Source organism: Eschscholzia californica, unplaced genomic scaffold (genome assembly GCF_041429995.1).
Source record: "Eschscholzia californica isolate CP2 unplaced genomic scaffold, dmEscCali1.0.p SCAF_3, whole genome shotgun sequence".
Taxonomy (NCBI): Eukaryota; Viridiplantae; Streptophyta; class Magnoliopsida; order Ranunculales; family Papaveraceae; genus Eschscholzia; species Eschscholzia californica.
In genome coordinates, this window is record NW_028238420.1 from 22382157 (window position 1) to 22408509 (window position 26353).

The 26353-nt window shown below is 35.4% G+C and overlaps 1 long non-coding RNA gene across 4 annotated transcripts; it reads right to left on the reverse strand.

Annotated features, from left to right (window-relative positions):
• Positions 1-5626: 5626 nt before the first annotated feature.
• Positions 5627-24687, reverse strand: LOC147549045 (uncharacterized). Of its 4 annotated transcripts, XR_015237325.1 has the most exons (21): positions 24351-24661; positions 22759-24126; positions 22560-22658; positions 21829-21896; positions 21271-21711; positions 20324-20719; positions 20095-20180; positions 18538-18628; positions 17091-17162; positions 16956-17000; positions 16789-16868; positions 16382-16437; positions 15671-15714; positions 15168-15209; positions 14515-15068; positions 13246-13273; positions 13032-13122; positions 12809-12860; positions 12687-12735; positions 12303-12604; positions 11956-12209 (listed from the first exon to the last, which is right to left on the reverse strand). It is a non-coding gene; the product is annotated as an uncharacterized LOC147549045 (long non-coding RNA). The 4 variants fall into 4 exon arrangements; XR_015237326.1 differs by lacking the exons at positions 11956-12209; positions 12303-12604; positions 12687-12735; ... (3 more) ...; positions 14515-15068; positions 15168-15209 and having other exon boundaries at positions 15253-15714; positions 16956-17162; positions 20095-20170; positions 20324-21711; positions 21829-24687; XR_015237327.1 differs by lacking the exons at positions 11956-12209; positions 12303-12604; positions 12687-12735; ... (8 more) ...; positions 16956-17000; positions 17091-17162 and adding an exon at positions 5627-6297 and having other exon boundaries at positions 20324-24687.
• Between the last annotated feature and the right edge of the window lie 1666 nt (positions 24688-26353).

Sequence of the window (26353 nt, forward strand, 5' to 3'; positions counted from 1 at the left end):
ACGTTTCCTAAAATGAGATTAGGTGCACGAAATAACACTTACAACTATTTCCTGCATAGTTTCCACCGACATAATCGAAATTTCCACCGAAGTTGTGGGAAATATCGAAATTTCCACCGACATGATGGAAATTTCGACCGACATAGTAGAAGTCTAGCAAAAAAACCGGAGAAACTAATACTAGAAACATATCCATTTCTTCGTCTTTTTCATCTTCATTTCTCTTGGATCTTTCTTGATTTTTATGTTATGTTTTCCATGTTTTTTAAATCTATTTGAATGATTTACGCCTTGACTTAACTGCCTAAATTGATTTTATCTTAGTAACACCTCTAATATAACTGTGTAATTGACGATACCTTCTCAAACTAACATAGTTTGTTAATTATTATCAGTAAGAATGTTATTTTTTGGATATTATAGCCAAAAAAATTATTCAATTTACCCCCGGAAGTAACTGTGTAATTGTTAATACTCCCTCAAATTAATAGATAATGTTAAACATCATTTTTATGTTTCATTATGGTTTAATAATCTTGTTATACATAATTGCATCATATTTCTATCATTTCTGTAGATTTGTAAGATTTCCACACTGACCGAAACATTTCTACGAAACGTTTCCACTTTTAGACCGACCGAAATTTCCACCGAAACCGAAATTTCATTCCTTGCATTTAATAGTATTATTTTCCCGAGAAAACATGAGGAAAACGTAAAACAATAATCTCTTTCCCACTTCAGGCGATGGACTGAGATCGATACAACCACCTTAAAACATAAGAAACTCAAATTAAAAAAACTTCGTCCAGATGGACCACGTCATTTTCAGCATAATCCCTAGTCCTAGAATACCTGGGATCAGATGAGTGCTGAATATGGGAAGCAGACGTCCCCACAAACACAAAAAAGCCCCTCCATAACAAAAAAAAAAACCATTGACCTCACTAAGCAGATTGTTTAATCTGGACACAGATAACACAGCTAAAAGAGCAGGATTCATGTATCTCCTACAAATCAGGAAAGAATAACCGGACAGATAACAATTTTAGAAATTTAGGTCACCTAAACACGACACTTAAAACTGAAAAAATAAAAAGCTATATCCTGATGACTTCCAACCAATATAATAGCTGCATCCAGTGATTCCCAGTAACTCTGACAAGGAATACTTTCCATTTTCTAAAACCACTCTGACAACTTTTTAGAAACAAAGTAACAGCTATCAGCGTTGTCGAAAACTTTGGGCTTCAAAGCGAGCTGTCAATCCGAAAATAAATGTTACCAATTTCAGTAACTTACTTGGCCATAGTTCTTGAGTAACTGTTCCACATAAAAAAGGAACAGTGCCAAGGGAAAACTTTTTTTCCCTGTGATAAGCAAAAAAAAAAAAACGTAGAAAAAAGTGCAAACCTATGATTAGCATAAAACTAAAAACTGAAGAAGGGAAAATCATGAATGACCAACGCGAAACCATTAGGGAAACATATGATAACGCCACCAAATGAGTTGAGAGAAGCGGTTCACTCTCGATCTACATGAGCCAAATATCGATCCCATCCATCTCAAAGAGTACCCCTAGAAACCAAACCAAATCTTCAAGCAAATAAGGAGTCCCTTCGGTAAAAACAAGAAACAAAAATAAGGACCCACAACGATAAGAAATTTAAAGGAAACTCCAACAGGAATCAGCAAGTCGAAAAACAAATATGAACCCACAAATGGGTGCCCAGCAGAACACAGAACTCCAAATTTTCTCCTTGCCTCGTCAAACGATGAACTTAGTAGTCAGTACTGATTACTAAACATCAGGCGGAAAAAAAAAATTAGATTATCAAATAAAATTGTATGGATTAACTTCCTCACAAACAACTTAAAATAGAAACTCCCTCCAAAGAGACCAAGTCACATTTCATAATAATTCCCAGTCCTCAGACAACCGGAACGAGTGACTGAATCTGCAAAGTAGACATCCCCAGCCACACTTTGTGCATATACTTACCTCCTGAATAGCAATCAAATCAATAACCCGTTATTGCTTTAAACTGCCATCACAGCAAGCACTGAAAGTGATCCTTTGATGTTATCACGCACAAAGAGATAATAAGATCGACATTGGAATCATTATAAGGTCATTAAAAACTAGTTGTCGATGAACTAATAACCCCTTCATTATCAGATACAAACTTGAACCCTATTTGTGATTGAATCCAGTGACAATAAAAATTCCCAAAATTGAATAACTATGAAATTTGCAGAAGTAATCAACTGATCAAGAACGAAAATCCAACCAATATTAAACTACGCCTAATTAGAGAAACACTAAAAGAATCAAATTTAGATGTTCAAAACGCACACCAAAAACAACAGAACAAAATTAACTACCAAACACTAGATTAGTCGAAAAGAAAAACAATGGCATGGCGCTATCAAAGCACAGGAAGCATAAAACAAATTTTTTTTTTGCAGGGAGCATAAAACAAATATCCCCCACAGGAAGATAACTTTCATCTAAATAACCACTTAAACAAGAATACATAATTTAGAGAGGGAGTTCAAGAGTTACTAGTTTCCACCAGGAGATTAGCCGATTTTTAGTAGCTAACACACCATAATGCTGTAGAATCCCAATCGCCCTACAACTGACCCAGTAAAAAGCCTACACAAAATAAATACCCCTCTTAATAATCAACTATAAATTAAAACCAACTTCAGAGAACCAAGAATTCTGCACATGTATCCAAACCCTATAAAGCAACGGACCAAGATGAAGTCCAAGACACGTACACCAACTAAGCAACTACAGGACAGAAAAAAGTTAGAAGTATTCTCCAAATGGAAGTCAAGACAAAAAACTCCTTTCATCCGCAATTAACTTGAGACGGGAACCCCATTTAAGAAGATAAACTAACTCCTACATACACGAGTACAAGGAGACGTTGTCCTAGAGTAGGCAATAAAGAAAGGGTCCAGGCGGCATGTTAGGAACAATCTGTTAGAGAAGATCCCTCACTGTTTATGCAAACTAGAAACTACAAGAGAACAAAAGAAATTTAAATGGTACTGTTATACCGAGGCCATAAGCGGAAGATGGAAACTAGATTTTTGAATATCACAGATTCCTGAAAACTATTTGGATAGGTAATTAGGTATTGACACCCTTCTACAGCGAATACATATGCAACAAGATAAATCAGGAAACCCTTCAGAGGAAACTAGACCGACTCATCTTGAGTTGGTCCAAGTTGTAAATCTCTGGAAAACATGAATTGATTTTGGTTCCGTTAGTTATAATTTCTCTAACAAGGACAAAAATCAAAGAAGCAAGTTCCTCAATAGAGAAAGGGTCTGCGTGACATGTTACGGAACGAGATGTTAAAGAAAATTCCTCAATTTTTATGCTAGCTAGAAATTACAAGAGAACAAAAGAAATTTAAATAGTACCGTTATTCCGAAGAAGGTCATAAGCTAAAGACCCATACAGATTTATAAATATCGCAGATTCCTGAAAAGACTTGGATAGGTAATTAGGTATTAACACCTTCATACAGAGAATACTTGCGTACCAAGATAAATCTAGAACACCCCTTTCAGAGGAAACTATAACGCGTCTCCTTGGAGTTGGTCCGAGTTAAAAATCCCTGGAAAAATTCAATTTGCTTCCGTTAATTGAATGAAACAAGCTAGAATGGCTTTTAAACCCATCACCTCTTTAACATTAACATGGGAAAATAAGACTAGACGTCCCGTCATAGAGATGTCTACGAAAGAGAACAAAAACAAATACAAATACGTACATCAATTCAAGAAGATATGAACAAAGAAAAGAAACTGAAAGAAGAAAGTCTAATTAAATAACCTCCTTTTCAAAAATAAAAAGAACCTAGCCGTCAGATGGATCACAATTGAGAATCTAGAGTACTTTTTCAGTATTGTAGGCTCCTGAAAAAGTATGAAGTAGATTCATTGTTTCTATATTTTCATAACTAATACCTTCATAAAGCAACAACAAGGAAGAAGACTTCTATGTGACAATAGATGATAGGAAATCCCGCATTTCACAAAACAATGTAGTCTCCCTGGAATAATAAGCACGATTCTCACATCCTTGAGAAAAATAAATGAACTTATCATGCTTCTACAAATACCTCTCGAACAAGTATAAAAATTGAAAACGCAAGAGAGAGAGAGAGAGAGGGAGGGAGGGAGGGAGAGAGAGGGAGAGAGAGAGGGAGAGAGAGAGAGAGAGGGAGAGGGAGAGAGAGAGAGAGACCCCTACCATTATTAAAAAAAAAACTACTTGGTAATTGAAAAGGACGGAACTTTAAAGGCAAACTGGCTTACATCTCGAACAGGAAAATATTTTTTACGAAATTAAATTAATGTCTCCCCGTAACACCAGTCATCCTCGAAACCTGAAAAAGGAGTTCATCTGATGTTAGGGAATGGAAAGATAAAGTAAGATTCTTAGCTGAAAACTGATAAGTAAATTCCAAGGACTTGAGAAAAGCATGGAAAGCTGGTCTTCGGGTAGAACTATGAACTAAAGAACCAAGATAGCAAATAAATCCTCTTTTACAACAACAATCAAATTGCTTCTCCAGGTAGATCCTATCAAATAAGTAAAAAAAGCTAAGAGATCGACATTATTTATCCCCTCGAAATGAGAAAAAAGTGACCAGATTGAGTGGAAGAAAAGTGAAAGTGAAGATGAGATAATATTTACACAATCAAAACAAGAAAACAGATTTTAGAGTGAGAATTCAAGTGTTACTCTTTTCTACATGGGGAGATCATTTGATTTTTAGAGACTAACACTTCCTAACGTTGCCCCTATAAAAAAAGTGAAGGAATAGCTAGCTATAAGTCAACATTCGAACCTGATAAAGAGCTACACAAAAAAAAACAAATACGTCTCTTAATAATCATAACAAGAAAGCAGATTTTAGAGTGAGAATTCAAGTGTTACTCTTTTCTACATGGGGAGATCATTTGATTTTTAGAAACTAACACTTCCTAACGTTGCCCCTATAAAAAAAGTGAAGGAATAGCTAGCTATAAGTCAACATTCGAACGTGATAAAGAGCTACACAAAAAAAAAAACAAATACGTCTCTTAATAATCAGCTTGAAATAGAAAACCCTTACGAATCTACGCGTTTCAGTCCTTACAAAACAATCGACCAAGATGAAGGAAGTCCAAGACATGCAAATGAAAAGACACCTAACAAACTACAAAATGTACAGAAATGTCTAGAGGTAAACCCATATGAAGCTTGGACACGAAAGCCGCCACCGAAATGAAACTTGAGAAAATTGACTTCCCTCTGTAAAGAAAGACTCAATTCTCCTAAAATACCAGCAATTAGGAAAAGAGTCCAGACAAAATGTTAGGGAGTGAAAGATCGAGCATATTCCTCAATTTACGCAAGCTAGAAACAAAAAGACAGAAGAAACTTAAGTGATACTATTTCTCCCGGAAGGTAAACAAGAGGTTGACGGGATACCATATGTTTGAATGTGACAGATTCCTTAAACGTTTGGATAGCTAATTACGTAATGACACCCTCAACACCCTTAGAGAAGAATTATACATTATAAATCAGGAAAACCGCCTAAAAAAGGAATAACTTCTCCAACAAAAATAAAAACCAAAGAAGCTATGTTCAGAGCCCCTTCACACAGGTAACTTGACAATGTTCAACACAATCCTCCTGGCAAATCAATATACTATGGCTGAATAGGACTGACCATCCCATCATGAAGATCCCTGACAAGCAGAAAGAACATAAATTATGTCTTAAGAGTTCAAGTAGACCTCATGAAGAAAGAAAAAGAAACTAAGAGAGGGAAGTTCAATCAGAAAACCCACTTCGCAGGAAACAAAAGAACTTAGTCCTTAAATAGAACACCACTATGACACGAGAATACTGATACTTTAGGTACTGCGGAAGATTCATTGTTTCTGTATTTGCATAACTAGAACCTTTTTAAACCACTAATAAGGAAGAAGGAAACCCCCCTCAATTCCAACACAAGGAAATGCCTCCGTGGGAAGAGTTCAATTCTCACATCCCTGGAATATCAAATGCATTTGCACACTCCAACATAATCCTTTAACATGGACTAAGAGGTAAACTTCATACGCCACAAAATCTCATCTAAGAAAACGTCTCCACTAGACACGAACTCGTCCTCGAAACCAAAATATAACATAATGTACGATTGCACATAAATAACACAATGTATGGCGCATGAGAAACACATTGGACAGCTGATCCACGGATATTGCATATTCCTGAAAGTATAAAATAGATTAAATGTTAGCGATATAAATAGGTAAACCCTCATAGAGAAGGAAAAACCAACGACAGGGAAGAATCTATGGAGAACATGAGACCCCCCCTGAGAGCAAACCAAATCACCTCTCCTTTGATCAAGTCCAATCCAAAGATCCCAAGGAAAAAGTCAAATGGATTTTGCATGTTTAAATTATTATTAATCTAACAAGGATAAAAGTTGAAGTAAGTTAAAGGGCACCCCTTCAGATACATCACGATTAACACCTCATAGTTGACCTACTAAACACACCCGATCACAAATATATGCTTCGGACGAAGGCAATATCATAAGCCACCGCCTTCCTCATTGGAATACAGGGAGATTAACAATACAAAATCCATCAAAGAGACCCCTAAGGAAGAAAATGAAAACTGAAGTGACCATTTTTTTCATTTAGAAGGATCCCCTCAAGAAGTAAGAACTGAGAGGAGAACGATAAACTAGACAATCCCCTGTAGAGCCTTGTGAAACTTAATTTATTGCATATTTCAGTATTAGCCTTCTGTGACTCTTCTACTTCCACAGTTTGTACAGTTTTAGTACAGATCTCTCTCTCTCTCTCCAGAAGAGAAAGTTTTATTTTGATAATTCAAAGAAGTGTGATCCTGCACAACAACTAAATAAACTGTTATTAGTTTAAACCACCTTCACAACAACTATTGAAGGTGATCCCGATGTGGATCTTATCGTGCACATAGCATGACAAAGTAACATTCAACAATAAACCACAGTTGTCCTAAAATACCAAGCACTAATAAAAGGGTTCCATAACACGTTAAGGAATAGAATGTAGAGCAAATTGAGATATCCATATAAAAGATCAAATTAAAGGTTAGATGCTCAAACACAATTTACAATTGAAAGTATAAAGTAACATAGAAATAAAATATACATATCGAGTTATGAAGCTCCGTAAACGTGAAATCCCTTCGAAATGTCTTTTCAGATCATCAACCAGAGTACGTAAGTTCACAATCTCCAAAAGGGATAGGAACCATCAGTGGTTCAAAAAAAATGGGTTGAGCAGTGTTTGGCATACATTTAAAGGTCAATTTAATCCCAATTGAGCAACACGATCCACACATTTAAAAGGCCTATCAGTAACAAGGTCTTGTTCCCCTAAAACTAAGCTAACTTTTATATGCCAGTGGCATAAGTCCTACCTACAAACCTGCATTATCAAGTACGTATTCTTTCATCATGAACAAAAATTTTCTAGTAGAATTTGAAGTTCCAAAGAATGAAACAGAGCGTACCGAAAAATAAATAAATCTGAATAAGACATACTCACTTCATACCGATATAAATGCAACAGAACCAAGCATGAGAGCATTAAGAGCTTCAACTTCGAACTAACTCGATAAGGGCAACTGACTTTTATGAATCTCTTCCAAAAAAAATTCTTCGCTGGAAGTAAGTGGATGAAGTCATCCATAAATTTACTAAAATATATCGATCGAGTAAATAAAAACAAAATGGTAATCTCTCATTAAAGAGTAGTGTAGTACTTCAACACGTAACTTATAGTGACTCCGCATGCCTAGTACCTACAAAGTATAGACTGTTACATGAATTACAGATTTGATTACCCAAATGTTCAAAAGCTATGGATATTTAATGCTTAAGGACATGTGAAAATTTTCGTTAAAGAAATCCCAAGATCTACAAGTTATATTAAAGTTACAAAAATAAGTCATCAGTGCCTTGATCACTTTTAAGCCCAAAACATACAACTAAAGGCATGCATAAGGTGGGCAGAAAGAGATGAACTAAGATGAACTATAATTATCAATATCATTACAAGGAAAATATACCGGTGACCACCATAAAAGAAACCTTATTGTGTGGCGGTTTGAGTCCTACCTACTACTTTTTCTGAAACTGCATGTTATGCCCTTTACTTGGTGAAACCACGCCAACAAGCCTTTACCATCGATGAACTCCCACCTATGTTATCCGGAAAGTTCAAACAAATTCGAACACACACACAAGAAGATCATCTTTTACTTTATAAATATGTAAGTTAATGACTTTTGTCTTCAAACCTTACCACTACAAGTAAGACACCGTAAATCATTAAAAAGGGGGAAAAATCACTTTACTCTTACTGCTTTCCAGTGTATGACTTGACAAACGCCACCCATTGTGATTTTTCATGCTTCAAAACCTCAACAAGACAGCTATACAAGAAAAATATACCAGTACATGAAATGCATTTTAACAACTAACAATGAGAAATCGTAGAAAAATATCATAATTAAAGAGTTTTCAGATGCTGAAACAACATTTACAAGAGGAAATATAGAAAAACAATATATATTAGTTTAAAATATGCCAGGAATAGTTTAGTTTAACATCCAAATGTTGTCGATATATGTCAGGACTCAGGACCCAACTGCTACCAAGAAAAGCAAACCTTGATTACTAATCTGACATATATCATAGCAAAATCTGCAATCTTATCATGTAAAGAAATAATATTTATAACTCATGCTGGATAAACTGATTAGTAAAGCATATAAGAAAATCAAGCACAAGAAAATGGTGCAAATGCGTCTCTTTGAAGCTTGCACCTTCAAAACCCCATTTACTTGTCTTAAAGAACCTTTCCAGATGCTTTACAACGAAAAGTACTATTTCTGTATAAGACATCTAATAGCACGAGCAGTGCAGACAAACCCAACAAATTCCATGAAATGGAAGCATGCCTTCTTGGTAAGAGCTGAAAGGAGTCAGACAGATCTTTTAAAACGCGGATGTCAAAGCTATGCGGTCAATCACTAGAGATGGATCTCAAAGCTATTGCGGTCAATCATTAGAAGTATATCACAAAGCGATGCCGTCCAACTTATTTCCTTTCGCGATTTGTTCATCAAGAACCAGAACGGACTTTACAATGCGTTTGCATGAACGATTATGTGAATGAATGCATAACACCGTAACAAAATCGAGTACAAGGGACATTCAAACACTTCAACAGGTCGTGTTGGTGAGAAAATACACAAACAAGCAGGACAAGAACAAATACAAGAAAACACACAACAAACATCAAACTTAAACACAAACACAAACACAAAAATAAGAATAATCCCAATTGCAAGAACAAACACAAAGCGAACACTCCTAAAAAGCCAAACATCAAACACAAAACAAACACTTGTACAAAGCCAAATACCAAACACAAAGAACACTTATCCAAAGCCAAAACTTAAACACAAATACGACAGCATCAGCAACAACAATAACAATATCAACAACAATAACAATATCAACAACAAAACTAATAGCAAAAGCAAATAGCAAGACATACATAAATACAAAGCCAAAAAGACAATACACAAAGAAACTCAAACAAGCTCAAACAAACACAAACCGAAACGCAAAAACAAAAAAAGGAAAAAAAAAACACAGAAACAATGGCTGACAAAAATATCACTTCACATATCAAACTGATAGAATAAGTCAGGCTGTAACGCGAGATGACAGACTTTCCGAGTCTAGTATACCAAAATACCAAAGCATATGTTTTTTGCAGCTTACACAAATTTAAACATGAAATCAACTAGACGATTCCAACTGCAAGGTAGCACAAATGGAAACAGGATGCAGCATAAATCATCTCCAGAAGGTCGACCAAAATAGACCACATATATGATGTTAAGCCTAAGATGTCGAAATATAATGTGCATATCGAAGTTTACTACCTTTTCGAGACAATCAAAATCTCTGCAAAAGTAATATACTTCGAATATTTGTTTAAATCATCATATTTGTACCAGGCTGAATGAGGGTCCCTTAAGGATACCTGAATATTCAATGAAGGAAGGGATTGCAGATAATTAGTCCACAAGCATTAAAACTAAACGCTTGCTTAGAAATATGGATAAGTAAATGCTTCCAAAATACAGGGGTCAAACGGTATTAATAATCTTACAAGGTACATGTTAGGTTAATCCCACATTGGTTGTGGAAGGGGCATGGGGTGTGTTAATAAGTGTGGGAGAAGCCTTACCTCTTGAGCTATCTTTTGGGGTAAGAGAGGCCCAAGACCACCCAACACTGGTATCAGAGCCCAGGTAATAACAAGTCTCGGCCCAATAACTATTGAAGTTAAGAGTCAATGTGTGAGGGGGAGATTGTTAGGTTAATCCCACATTGGTTATGGAAGGGGCAGGATGTTTGTTAATAAGTGTGGGAGAAGCCTTACCTCTTGAGCTAGCTTTTGGAGTGAGAGAGGCCCAAGACCACCCAGCAATGGTATCAGAGCCCGGGTAATAACAAGTCTTGGCCCAAGAACTATTGATGTTAAGAGCCAATGTGTGAGGGGGAGATTGTTAGGTTAATCCCATTGGTTGTGGAAGGGGCATGGGGTGTGTTAATAAGTGTGGGAGAAGCCTTACCTCTTGAGCTAGCTTTTGGGGTAAGAGAGGCCCAAGACCACCCAACAGTACATACATTTGGATGGTCAGTTTAAATCTAATTTAGCAACAAGACCCACTTATTTAAATGGTAGTCTTCTTCCTGAAACTAAACAAGTTTATGACGCTCCCCGCTCCGTAAATATGAAATCCCTTCAAAATATTTGTTTAGTTCATCAACGGGAGTATGTGAGTTCACAATCTCCAGAAAGAATAAGAACCATTAAACTTTTCAAAAAAAAAAAGAATAAGAACCCATTAATGGTTCAAAAAGACGGGTTGAATGGTGTTTTATAACCTCTTAGGACACATACATTTAAAAGGCCTTAAATATGCCAGCGGCATAAATCATACCTATCCTTTTGTTCCCCTTTGTTCAAGTCTATGACAAAGCACTTGGTTTCCGCACATCACTCTATGTAACCTAAAAGTTCCATTATCATGTATGTGTTTTTGATCATGAACAAAAAATTCTAGTAAAGTTTGAAATTCTAACGAATGGAAACAGTGTACTGAAAAGGAATTAAATCTGGACCATACAAACTCACTTCGTACAAATCCTAAATGCAACAGAACCAAGTTTGAGAGCACTAAGAACTTCAATTTCGAACTCATTCAATCAGGGCAGCTGACTTTCATGCACTTCTCTTTCAAAAAAATCTTCGCTGGAGGTGAAGTGGATGAAGTCATCTATAATAATATTAAAATATATTGATCGAGAAAACAAAATCAAAATAAAAGGTGTCAATCTCTCATTCAAAAGAGTAGTATAGTACTTCAGCACATGACCTACGGTGACTACTTATGCCTAGTAGCTACAGACTGCAAAAGTTGATACAGTGCTTTCCGCTGTATGACTTGACAATGTCATCCGTTGCTATTTTTCATACTTCAAAACCTCAACAATGCAACTACACAAGAACAATATGATGTTCATCAATACATGAAATGGACTGCAACAACTAACAATGAGAAATTGTAGAAAATATCAAAATTGGAGGATTTCCAGATGCTGAAACAACATTTAGAAGGGGAAATATAGAAAAACAATATATATTAGTTTAAATATACGAGGAATATTTTAATTGAACATCCAAATGTTGTCGAGTATATGTCAGGATCCAGCTGCAACCAAGAGATCAAACCTTGAGTACTAATCTGACACATATCATAGCAGAATTTACGATCTTATCATGTAAAGAAACGAAATATATAACTCATGCAAGCCAAACATCTTACTGGTTGCATATATTACATGGAAAGTCAGTTAAAACCTAATTGAGCAGACCCACACATTAAAATGGTAGTGTTCTTCCTGAAACTAAGTGAAACCTTATAAGACAATGGTATAAGTCATACCTATACTCTTGCTCTCCCATGTCTAGAACTCAAGCAAAAGCACCCCATTTCCAGCACATCACTATATTGAATCCTAGAAACCGCCATTATCCTGTCATATACAGAAAAATGGATGTGTTTTTTACTCTATGGTTAATGCTTAAATTAACTAATGAATGAAGTACAGCTCGAATAAAAAGCATACCCAAAAAAAATATCAGGTCTAACAGTAAGTGTTACATCAGTTTTAAAAATCGTGAGAACCAGTGATGCAATTGTGTTGATAACTTAATGAACTTCTAGCAACCTCCACTGGGAGTCTTTTGAAGTGTTCGTAATTAAGCATAACAGAGAAGCCGATCAGCATGCTTTAATCCAATCTCTATAAGCTTCAATGAACTAATATCATCTATTGTTAACAAGGGGAATCTCCGAAAACTCTGGTAGAGCTCTGGTAACTCGTAATCGAATCCAGGAATTAATCTGTCAATACATCGAGTGAAACATCTGAAGACAAATTTAGTGCTTAGTTCATCATCAAGACTCATAATAAAATAAACAAAAGTTGTAAGGTTCATTTTTGAGTTACCAAAGATCGTAATGAAAGTTTTATTGAAAGATTGTCTTGTCCCGAGATTCTCATAGCAATTCACAACCAAAAGATCCATCTTAAATAGTTGACCAAAAACATACTATAGTTAAACTCAAGACCTCGATCCTACCAGTCTGCCGCAATATTGTTGAGATCTCCAAGCTGCATGACCTAATCAAACAAAAGAACTTAATAAAATAGGTCATCAAAGTTATTATACTTTGGACACATATGCCGTGGAACATTTGTGATTACAATATTAAATCTTTTTGACTGCTGCTCAAAAGAACAAAATACACAGAAATCTTATAGCAATAAGTGAATCCAACTATACTCATTTACCTCTTAAGCTTCCTAGAAGTGGCTCTTTTGGTTACAGGGTGACCAAATTTCACTGGCACTTGAGAAATTCGTGTAGCATGGCTAGATATAACTTGTAAAATGGCCAAAAAAACAATTATCAGATCCTTCCATAACCTGCATATTGCTTCTCGAAAAAAAACATTTGATTACACATCCTAATAAAGAGACGAATAACATAAAACACGAGAATTACCCATTAAGAAGAACACCAGGCTCCCGAGGGTCCCTTCCAGGGCCGGCCCTGACTTTGTGGTGGCCCGAAGCGAAGTCTAAAAATGAGGCCCCTTGTATTACCATAAATTCAAAATTCACTTTAAACCCTCGTGAACCTAGGCAACCCTTAGCGGCTTTGCCCCTTTTATTAGAAGAACGATTAAAATGAGATATCTCCAACAAAGATGGTCATTCAGATTTATCTAAGATCTTAAATTCTCGACATCCTGAGAAAAATACGTTTTGTTTGTAAAGAGGTTTACTATTTCAAAGGGTTGAAAATCCTAGTGTTTTTGCAACTCTCATTTGATATAACTTCAACGCAAGAAAAAATTACGGGAACGATGAAAAAAGCAGTATTTAAGTTAATTGTATTTTAAAAATATAACGGAATAAAAACTATGACAACCTTAATATATAATAATAATAACAATAACGATAATGAACACTAACGAAATAAACATAGTGACAAAGTCAAAAAGAAAATTCATAAAAGAAAAAAAGGAAAAATAACAAAAAACAATAAAGCTACGTGTCTACTACAAAGTTATATTTTTTTTGTTCCGGTCACAAAAAATGATAACTAATATTGTTATACCATAACTATAGGCATTCACGTAAAAGTATAGAGATCTATTAAAGTACCATAAAGTAAATAGGGTAGCTCATATTCTAACAAAATCCGCTCATGCTAATGTTTTAAATGAAAGTAAGGACATCTATCAAATTTCAAGTTATGCAGTAATTCAGTTGGAGGCATATTGTTTCAACATTGATTCAAATTCAAGTAGTTAATAGGTATTAACCTCTTTCATAAATTCTCCCTAAAAAAAGAAGTGGCTCTCAACAATAAAAAACCTCTTTCATAAAAAAAATAAAAATATAGAGAGATGAAAATTGGCATGGGGGTTAGAATTAGTGACCTAGATTGAAGGGATAGATAGGAAGTAGAAATGGAGAGGAGCCCGGAGAGATGCACAATCACTAACTTGTTAACAGAGACATGTGTCAACATTCACAATGTTAGATTTAATTTTTTGAAAAAGTATGGTGGGGCCGCTTGTTGAAAAGATATAAAAAAGACAAGGTCCCTGCATGTTGAGGCGCTCTCACAGTTAGTAACGAGATGGGCCCGGGTTAAAAATATTAATAGATAGGAATAGTTATAGGCACTTTCTGTGAATATGTGGCCCCCAAAAGTTTGTGGCCCAAAGCGAGGCATTGCTCGCTTTGGGCCAGGGCCGCCTCTGGTCCCTTCAATGTTAAATAATATCAATTACATTCGCTTCTTATTGGTTGCTACATACTGGTTTAGAAAACGAGAAAGGGGAAACATAAAAACAAAAAAAAAAGGAAAATTAGTCAACCAAAAAACACATAATGACTGGATCACTAATTCGTGATTGTGATCTCTGCTGCATTAATAACGTGCGCCTACAGCCAAGACGGAGAGGGGCAGGGGGGAGGATTTCCATATGCCAAGACTGCTTTTAGGGAAATTCTACAAGCCCATCTTCACTTGGTAAAAACGTTTACTAAGAACAAAAATTTGATAAAGCGCTAACCTAGACTCTGTTAAATCTACATCACATTCTCAGTTTCTTGTTGGTATTGGTTAATAATAGTAGTTCTTGTTATGTTTCTTTCCATCGGTGTGAATATGTAATATCTGAATGCATAAATTAATTGCTTAGTTGAACAATAATCGAGAAATCTATGATTGTCATCTACCATTATTCATCCATGGTGAAAGAAAAAGCTCTAAAAGGAGATGAGATGGGAAACAAGAAACAAAATTTCCACCTACAATAGCGCCACAATGCTAGATGTCACTCGCTGTGAGGTTGAGAAATCTAATGAGAAAAAACAGAAAAATGGACCCTAAAAACATCAATGACTTACCAATCTTAACATCAAGTATAGATCTGATTGAATCTCTTCCACCTACAATAGCGCCATAATGTGTTTTTTACTGCATGGTTAGTGCTTAAAGTAACTAAAGAATGAAATACAGCTCTAACAAAAAGCATATCCAAAACTTTAGACATTGATTGTGAAGACCGGCAAGACCTTGAGTTTTTTTTTTTTTTTTTAACTTTGAATGAATTTATAAAAGAAACTATGTATGTACAAAGGTGGGTCTGGCCGGTCATGGGATCTTTCACGATATCCATGCCTCCCAATTAACTACAATATCTAGAAATGTAAAGCTTTTACATGACTGTAACTTTCTCGACCAACTGAACATTGTACCCTTGATGTCTTCTATGTCTACTTTACTTGATAAGTTCATTTCCTTGAAGATCTTTTTATTTCTATCTTTGTTTTGTTTTGTTATGAATGCATTCCTTATAGTTCATGTGACATCCACAATTTTACACACTAAAGATGAGTTTGTCTATTACCTCAAAGTTGTGAGCTCCCTGCAAACATTTAGTCCTCATCAAACCTGCAATGTCAAACAACCTCATCCAATAAAAAAGCTAACATAGCAGGTTGTACATCGAGCAAACTAGTATAACTGTGTGAGATGAAATTTGTTGTCGGTGGTTGTCATCTAAGTGGGTAGCATGACCTTATAACAATGAACAACCAAACACTAAGAGAAAAAGTAAACATTTATTACCTCATAATTTAATTTTTCGATTGTGCCTTCTACCTACTCAGAGTATAAGAATAATAGGGAATGATGTTTACTTACTCCTCCGAAGCATTGTACTTTCTAGCATTTGTTTCTTAGAATCTACACCTCCTTCTCTGCGAATCTTCCCTCTTGGGTTTTACGCAGCAAAAACCTTGTATTATGGATCAATTCGCTAGATTTAGATCAAAAGTAACCACATATCTTTGAATACGTGGATTGATGCCTCCTCAAATTGCTTCTTTTTTAAAATACATTTAATCAAGTTCCAACAGTTTATCATTGTCTGTAACTAAATATCTAACTTAACCACATTAACCGCCTTCCAACGCTATTTAAATTCAGGTAATTTTGATATATAATAAATGGAAAATAAATACTGCCATATAGGCAGTTCTTCTCATACTGAGGGTTCACAAAATGGAAGGCTCAGGGGACATGATAACAAAGTCACGGTTTATACTTTCGTAGTTACCTTTAAATAGCTCCACCATAGTCCCTCAAGCAACCAGCATTGTACTCATTTTCATACTAACACAAGGAAAACAGTAAGAATGTGATGTAAGCAAGCAGCGAAGAACAACGTAAATCATAAAATGGAGTAAATCCAGAAGCATACCTAGTCAGAGTAACTCTTTTTACATTAAAATTTTGATACGCAAGTTAAAGCATATGATAAGAAAATGACAATTAAAAATACAAATAACAAGCATATATTCTTTCTAGTAGATAATAATATCAAACTAGTAGAATAAACTGCTATTACAAATGTCCAATCTTCACGAGATGAAAAGAATCTCCTTAACATATATCTCTTAGTTGCCTTGTTTATCGTAAACTAATGTTATTGCACATGACAATATAATAATATCAATTTAATACCTTCACAACGGCCTAATGGTGGTTCTCGCAAACCTTCCTACCGAGATTCCATTACTATCACTCTGTCACAAGCCCCAAACCTTCCAAACACACAATACATAAAGAGGTGGTAATGATTTGTGGGACACAGAAAAAGCGAGATGTAAGCACAAAATAATTTCCTTTACCTTTTTGATCAAGTAGTCACGATCAATCAACCACAGTTTCTACGACTTTCCAGTAAGCATCGAGCACGTGAGTTTACAATCTTAAATCAGTAAGAGAAGAAACAATATCCGAGCATTTCCACTAGTTAAACTTACATAAATAACTGACTCTAGAGAAGTTGCAGGATAGAACTCTGAATTCATTATAATTCCGCTTAGCAACTCTTGCTGGTGAAAATATAAACAAAACCATTAGTGAAACATGGCAAGAACATATGAAAGACAAAAAAATATCAACCAATTATCTCCTTCAGTACACCATTTTTCAAATCCATCTTTGTAGGAGCACCAAGCAGCTGGGAGCCTGGGATTGATATTCTCTGATAGCGCATTTCAGAAGTACTCACTAGCACTTCTCCACTTGAATTGAACAGATCTCTAAGAAATCATCCCATCTCGGACCTGAATAACTTGTGACAGACCATTTTCCTTCAAAAGTTTTTGTGTTTAAGTATGTGCGGATGTTATAGTGAGCTATACTTGGAAGAATTTTGTCAAAGCACAAAAGGGCCGATACCCAAGTAAAGTAAATAATTTATCATCCTCCTAGTTTCTTCTCTTATTCATTATTAACATTATTAACAGCAAATTTACGAGTGCAGGAAGAAAACAACATGTTCTTAGTTTCCCCAACAACCAAGATACTGAGAAAAGGTTAAACGACAACGACATTAAATAACATCACATATACGCTACAAAAAACTCAGATTTGAGTCCCCAAAATGAAATTGTTCTGCTGTATCCGGTATCCAGTGCTATTGGGATCTGAAAGACAGATGGATTATCAAGATGTATAGGCACATTAAAACCCATAAATATTCCACGAGATGAGAACATACATTCTCAACAAGAGCTGCAAGGAGTCAGATCTATTAACATGCTTAAATAAACCAGTAACAATCAATTGGATGTCGATTTATGCATTCGATCAATAGAAGTGGATTTCGAAGCTACGCAGTTAATCAATAAAAGTGATCATTCCTTTGTAGGATTTTAGCATTAGGAAAAGCAACAAATTTGTGTTTGCATGCATGACTGAAAGAATTCATGTGTGAAGTAAGAAAATAATAGTGAGTGAGTCCCAACAAGAACAAAAGAAGTTAAGAACAAGTGTTTGAAGCACCCAAACATTTGTAATGGTCATGTCAGCAAGAAATAAACAAATAAGCAGTTCAATAATACATACGTGCATGCACCTCATCCAGGAACAATGACAAGGAAACACACAAACAAGTACAACAAAAATACAAGAGACAAACACAAAAACAAACTCTGAAATACAAAACAAAAACTTAGACAAACACAAACACCAAAAACGAACACAATCGCATTGCAAACACAAGCAGAAACAAACACACTTCGCCAGTCCTGGAGGTTGTAGAGGGTCAAATGGTGGCTTTTCTTGTTAGGTGACACATACGATTAAAGGGCCAATTTAATCTTAATCAAGCAACAAAACCCCAATACATTAAACGCCTATTACTAACAAGGTCTTCTTCTCTGAAACTAAGCTAAATTTAATATGTTGGCGTACATTTCGTACCTATCCTCTTGTTGCAGATTGTCCAGTACTCTGCCAGAAGCACCCGATTTCCAGCACATCACTCATTTTACGCTTAGAAACCCGCATTAACCTGTCATATAGAGAAAAATGAAGTGTTTTTTGTCATGAACAAAACCTTAACTGCATGGTTAAAACTCGAAAGTTCTACAGAATGAAACATGATGTATCTAACAAAAAATAAATCTAAGCTATACAAAACCTTAACTGCATGGTTAAAACTCGAAAGTTCTACTGCATGGTTAAAACTCGAAAGTTGATACGAATCCTAAGCGCAATTGAGCCAAAGTATAAGGGCATTGAGAGCTTCAACTTCGAAATCAACTGATAAGCAAAAAAAAAATCTGATTTGAAGGTAAGTGGATAAAGTTATTAATAATAATACTACAACATATGAATCGATAAACTAAAAACACCAGTTGCTATTCTTCCTTTCCCATTTAGGAAACTAGTATAACACATAACCTATCAATGAGTTTCCATGCCTATTACCTAAAATTGAATTTTATATCTAACCTTATCAAGTTAGTTGCCCAAATTTTCAAAATAAATGCAGATATCATGTTTATAAGATTGCGAAAACTTTCATTTGTAAGATTGCAAAGATATGAAAAGTTGAAAACTATATTATTAACAAAAATAAGTCAGATCCATACAAAAATCATTCTGCAACTCGAAACACACAAATATAAAGATATACATACCCCTTTTGCACTAGTAGGACTGGACACTTGCTAGTCATAATTAAGCAAACCCCCAAACCATAGCTGAGGTTTCCTTTTTTTCCATTTTACCTTCTAAAGTCTAAACTTATATCAGCTCATGACATGCATAAGGTTGATAGAAAGAGATTAACTACGATGAAAAAACCTAAACAAAAATTTATATATGATAACCATAAAAGAGACGTTATCGTATGAATGAAAAATGTGAACATTATAAGCAGCTAGTGAATTCAGAAACAAGTATAACAACACCATTGTGAGAAAATAAAAGTGGCATGCCCTTTACGGTTTCTGCAAGTGTGTGGTATGCACTTTCTGCCAGCAAGAACTTACTGTCAATGCACTTGCACAAGGTTGATAGAAAGAGATTAACTACGATGAAAAAACCTAAACAAAAATTTATATATGATAACCATAAAAGAGACGTTATCGTATGAATGAAAAATGTGAACATTATAAGCAGCTAGTGAATTCAGAAACAAGTATAACAACACCATTGTGAGATAATAAAAGTGGCATGCCCTTTACGGTTTCTGCAAGTGTGTGGTATGCACTTTCTGCCAGCAAGAACTTACTGCACTTGCACAAAATATATATGATCACTAACAGAGAAAAGAAAAGACGAAATTTTCTTAGTTTCGTCAACAACCAAGAAACTGAGAAAAGTTTACACAACTCAGAGCATTCAATTACAACAAATATACACTTCCATTAATAAGATTACTTGTGTTATTGAGTTCCTAATTGCACAACAAGACCCACACAGTTAAAAGGCCCTTATAGTTGAGACATATAATTGTAATATATGTCATACCTTTTCGCTTGCTCCTCTTTGTCCACTGTCCAGGACTCAGCGATTCCCATTTTCCACTCTCTTTAACCCTACAGACCTACATTATCCTGCCATACTTAATACATGGATGTCATTGATCATGGATTTTTACTGCATGGTTAGAATTAGAATTCAAACACAAAGCATATCTTATGTTTTTAAAAATGAAAAGATTCACTCATCAGCAGTATTTACAAACTGAGAGTCGTACCTTCAAGAAGTTCATTGATGAAGGCGGTAGGGCATGATTTAGCAATACTTCAACAGGAAGGCAACTTGGTTCTTGCTAGCTCTTGTTTCATCAATCGGGCAATCTCGATCAAAAGCTACCAGTTCAGCAGTGTGTTTGTCCTCTTAAGGAGACCCAATTTCGACGAACAACAAATCCTCTTTCAGTTCCCCAAACCCCACTTTCTGCTTTACGATTCAGTTTATCCTTGATGTTTTTCCAGCACAGAAATAGATCTAGAGAATTTGCAGACAAAGCGATCTTCCTACGTGCTTCTAAAGAATTTGTGAACAAAGTGATCGCCGTACATGAATCTAGATTTGGTGAAAATGAACAATGGAAATAGCCTAAGCTCAACCGTTATTCATGAACCCTATACTGAAAGACCAATATATCGTTAAACTTAATGTCCAGGTACACTTGCCATATATGTTGGGTTTAATTGTGAACAGAAAAAATGCACTCGCTGGGGAGACTGAAACTTAATAGGGATAAGAAAACCAAACAGACTCGAAACTCACCATAAATCATGAGTCTAGAAGATGGGATTTTGGTCATAAAGCACAGAATTAACAAGCAATGATAGTGGATCTTCCAAATTTTCTGGCATCATTTTCGTCGAAGCTCCACCTTTTTCTATCTACAAATCTTCCATGTTGGATTTTCATCCGACAAAACATGTAAATGCACAAAAATCTTCCATGCTAAGTAAATGCATACCTTCAACTATGTTGATTATTATATTCCAATGCCAAAAACCTTTTTTAATCTATAATCATTTTTCTTCCAACTTTTCTCCACTAGAAAATTCTTTGATGAACTTTAATTAATCTAGAAAGCAAAGATTTAACCTCCCGTTCTTTTGTTGTCTAAGGTGAAATAATATAGATCAATCAGAATAGATAATAGAGAGATAGAATTAGTGACACCTTGCTAGTGTGGCGGCTAGGGCTTCAGTCCCCTGTAATCTTAATCGAATGCCACTGTCACAGGAGATGGATGCAGTTGTCCATAGTTTCAGGACTGCCTTCAAGATTGGGGATTTCTGGATGCCTATAATGGAGGCGTCCCCTCTGGAGGGGAAATCCTTAATCTTTGTCGGTCAATTAAAAGTCTGGATGCGCCGTCCTCTGTCCAAAATCTCTGCAAGTTTTCTTGAAGTTGCAGGCCGGGTCAACTGAAAGTTACTAAAAAGTCTACCATTAAATTACAAGTTATCCTCAAAAGAGAGAACCCATTAAATAAATGACGTGGCAATAGTTTCCCCTCTATCCTTCGACAGATCATCCCAAATTACTGCAAGGGGCAGAGCTTCTTGCTCCAATCCTGAAGCTACATATTTGATTACTTCTGAGTCAGTGCAAGAACCCCTGCAGTAAGGTATCACTTAATTTCTTTAATGGACTCGAAAAACAAGGCATCAGTTTGCCTAATATGATAATTAGAAAGGCCGATAAAGGATGAAAATAAATTTCATTTTATTTTACATAGAGAAGTTCCTTTAATTGCCACATGCCCACATTGTACTCTTCACTCTGTACAAGCATCTGGATGTCTGCAGTTGGAAAAAAAAATGCCTATTAACATTTTAAATACAGTAATATTGGAAATTGTGACTGAAATTGGGGTGGGCTTAACTTTATTCTCTACTTTTCTTTTCTTTTTTTCTTACTTTTTCTTCCATCAATTTAGCTTGAAGTATCATTTGGACAAGTTGTAAAGACATACTAGTAAAATATGCAAATGAACAATGAACAATAGCATGACCTCAAGTATCAGCCATGAACCCTTTTCCAGAGAGACTAGATATATCCTTCCACTCAATGTCAGATACACCTATAATATATGTTGACCTTCATCTTAAAAAAATGCATGCACTAAGCCAGGAGACTGCAACTTATTAAGGAAAAGGAACCAAAACTAACTCAAAACTCGCCATAGTTCATGAACCAAGAAGATGGGATTTTGGTGATAAGCGTAAAACAAACAAACAAACAGTTGCATATCTGAGATATCCTATAATCCCGTTTGCATTTGATTTATGTTGTGAGCAAATTGCAATTCCTCTAATGTGTTCACTGGTGAAAACAACCACATATTAACAGTGAAACTGCAGGGTTTACAAACCTCAGCATGTTTCAACTCCATTTGCAAGGACAAAATAAAGGAAACATTGATTACCTGAGATGTTAATTTTTGGAATATTTTACCTACTTACTATGAGCATAACAATGATTAATCCTCCAAAGGCATTGTCTTTCTGACTTCAGTGAAGCTCCACCTCTTTTGTCTACAAATCTTCCTTGTTGGGTTTCATCTAACAAAACATTAAATACATAAACTGTACTATTAATTGATCATGCTAGAGCTCAGATCGAAATTTGAAGATGAATATGATAAATAAAAGTAACGCATACCTTTGAATGAATCTGTTGATTATTATATTCCGATGCAAAAAAAATGATTTTGAATCTATAATGATCTCTCGTCCAAGTTTTTTCTACTAGAAAATTCTCTGGTGAACTTTAATGAACCTACAAAACACTTCTCTACATGTGTTGCCAAGGGAAATGAGTGTACTGCTATAATTCACGAAGTGCCTAATATGATAAGTAGAACAACCATTGTTCGACTTGCTTCCATAAGTAAGAGTATGTGCTTCCGACATGATTTGTCACCTACTTGTTGTAACCTGGCTTCCAAGTGTTCAACGATCCATGAAAAGAGATGTCTTTGAAAGTTAACTAAGATTACAGGTTGTGGCGCCAAAATGTCTATCATCAAGCTATTGGTAGTTTTCAAAAGCAGACTCATCAAATGAATGACGTGGCAATAGTTTCTCCTACATCCTTGGTTAAATCACCATAATGTATCTTAGCTTTGTACAAGTATGGAGGGTTCCGGAGCTGAAAGAACTAGAGAGTTTAGGTCCTTGGGAGTCCAAGAGAAAAAGAGTTCAACTTAGTCTTGTGTTAACAAACTCATGTGAAGAGTGAAATTTGAACCCTAAAATGGAATATATATAAGTGAGAATGAGCTGAACAAAACGAGTTCAAATATGAAATATGAAAATCCTAGGTTGCAATATAACGACATGGTGCAACCTAATTACATACCAATAACTTTATTTGGGTATAGATAGGCGCGTCCAATAGATGCTTATCACTTAACTATATACACTACAAAGTTATAAGATGAGTGGAACTTGCTCGAGATTAATTTATAATAGTAAAACATGTTCATGTGATGAGATCTTGGGTCAGGAACAATGAAAGACGATAACGAAGTCGAAAACCCAAAATTGGTTGGTATGATGTGTTACTCTCCGTTGAGGTGACCGAGGGTTTGATTCTTGAAAAAAAAAATACCAAAATAACACGGACCCTAATTTAAAAGTGCAAAAACTAAAACAGGAGTATGTTTTCTTACCTCATTTATGATTTCCCAACAAGCATCTCGTTGGAATGAGCTAACGAAAAGAATCGAATATTTACAGTGAAGAGACACCGTCAATTAATGGAGGAGTTAACCTTCCGGAAAACTAAACAAATTTTGATATGGACGAATTTCTTATTTTGAGAAGTTGATGTCTTGATTATTCCTCTTAACTACAAAGAGTACAACAGTGCTCGTGGCCGATCTTTACTTGATTCTCCAGAACTCATTGTACTTTCTGACATCAACTTCTCATAAGTTTACACAATCATGAACAGATTAACCAAAAATGTAACTTCCTTAAGATGGACATTAAGCCTAGATCCAAGCTTTGATAAGTAACATAATTCCTGAAACAAAAACCCTACTTCCATGATGGATCAAATTTTCCCCTTTTTCAGTATAGAATAATTGCTTTTTTTAGGGTTCCGCATAGAAATTGTAGCAACGACAAGAAAAAGAAGAGATCTAAGAATTTGTTTCTGAAAAGGAATCAAATCACATAGAATGGTTGCTTTTTCTAAGCAAAACACAATTTTAAGGCAAAAGTTAAGATAAAGGTTTTAGAGATTACCTCGACCATACGTACCCTATTATTGACACCGCAATCCAATCGGAGTTGTTAATTCCCCCAATCCAGATCCAACAAATCCTTCAAATTTTTTGACACAAAGCAGAAATGAGTACAGAAATTAGGGTTTTTAAGAGTTCTCAACAAATTTCATCATCTCTTTCAACTACAAGAAGTGGAGAAATGGATTGTGCAAAGAAAAAAAAATTGAAGACTTTCTATCCGTTAACAAGCAGAGAGGAAATGTGGGTTTTATTATCGAAAGGAAAAGATCTTGTAATCTGGTTTTCCACCAGTTGAAACTAAAATTACCCAACGGCTAGTTTTCAAGATCATTTTTTTTGGTGGCCAATACGCGGACAACCGTTTTTCTTATATGGACAACTATTTTCGGGACTGATGCGTGTCAACTATGCTTGATTTAGTTGACTTTGATTTAATAAAGGGACAACTCCATAAAGTCTTAAATACTAATAATTAGTAACTTGTGGACTACTAACAAAAATAATAGTTAAAGATTGAAAACCTAAACTGTCTTCTTCTTCTTCATCTTCTTCCTTCTTCTTAGTCTTATTCTTCTTTCTTCACTTCTACTAAAAGTAAACTGTAGTTTCTACCAATTTTTTTATCAAACCCTAGATGGATGAAGAAGGCAAAATCTCTTCTTAGTCTTATTCTTCTTTCTTCACTTCTACTAAAAGTAAACTGTAGTTTTTACCATTTTTTTTTTTTTATCAAACCCTATATGGATGAAGAAGACAAAATTCCTCAATCTGCACCTGAACAAGTTTTTCCGGGCGTTTCTATAATAGGCATTAATGACATTGATGAGGTAAAACAGAACATAACTTGCGACGAAAATCTGGCAAAATCGGACAATTTTCCAGATTTTCTTAGCAACTTAGCTTCTGTTATGCCGTATTTTCGGAGAAAACCGACGAAAATATTGCATAACAGAAGCTAAGTTGCGACGAAAATCTGGCAAGTTTCTGATTATGCCAGATTTTCGTCGCAAGTGATGTTCTGTTATGTCATATTTTTGCACAACCCGAATTACCAGATTCATCTTCCTCTTCACCATCGTTTTCAGAGTCGGAACCAACAGATCCATCTTCGTCTTCCACATCTTCTCTAATTTTCTCTGCCATCAGTACCATCTTCTTCTTAGTGGTTGGTTTTAGAGTTTTAGGGTTCTAACCTTTGTCTTTGGGGAGATTCTACAACAACTCCCTTGCCTTTGTTTGATGCCATAACCACCAATATTTCTCCAAGGAGTTTCTCTCTCTAGAAATTTGGGTGATGATGAAGAACAAGTAATAGAAGAGATGAAAACTAACCTAGGGTTTATGGAGAAAGAGAGAGGTCATCAAATATATACATCTGATTCTAAGAGGACTTGAGTGAAAATAATAGAGAGTTGTCCCCTTAGAAACTGATGTCCATATAAAAATTTAATTTTTTTGCGTTGTCCACATAAGACAGTTGTCCATATAAGAAAAACGGTTGTCCGCGTATTGGCCACCTTTTTTTTTTTTGGGTTTTGGTATAGGAAGAGCATTAGATACGGAAAGTACTCTTTTTTTTTTTTTTGAGATACATTGTCGTTACAATTGGCATTTGAATACATCCCACTCAAACTTCTAACATGACCTGGCCTATAGCCAGGCAATCTCTAACATAACCTGGCCTATAGCCCAACTAGATAATGGCCTAAAGCCCAACTACACTACCACATTATTTATACCCTAGTAATCCCAATTCAAATAACCAAAGATTCCACCTTCTGGGATTTGAACCTGGGACCTCCAGGGGTTTCTGGAGTTTATGTCAACACCTTGGAACCACTTGGGCTACCAACTGTTGACGAGAGTACTCTTTTTAGAAAAGGGAGGGATAAACATTTTTTTTTTTTAAATATCCTAAATTTGTACTTTGGTCCCTCCTATCAAACTATTTCGGACCAAAAGAGAGAAGAAAGTATATCCTCCTGTTCCACCAAAAACCTT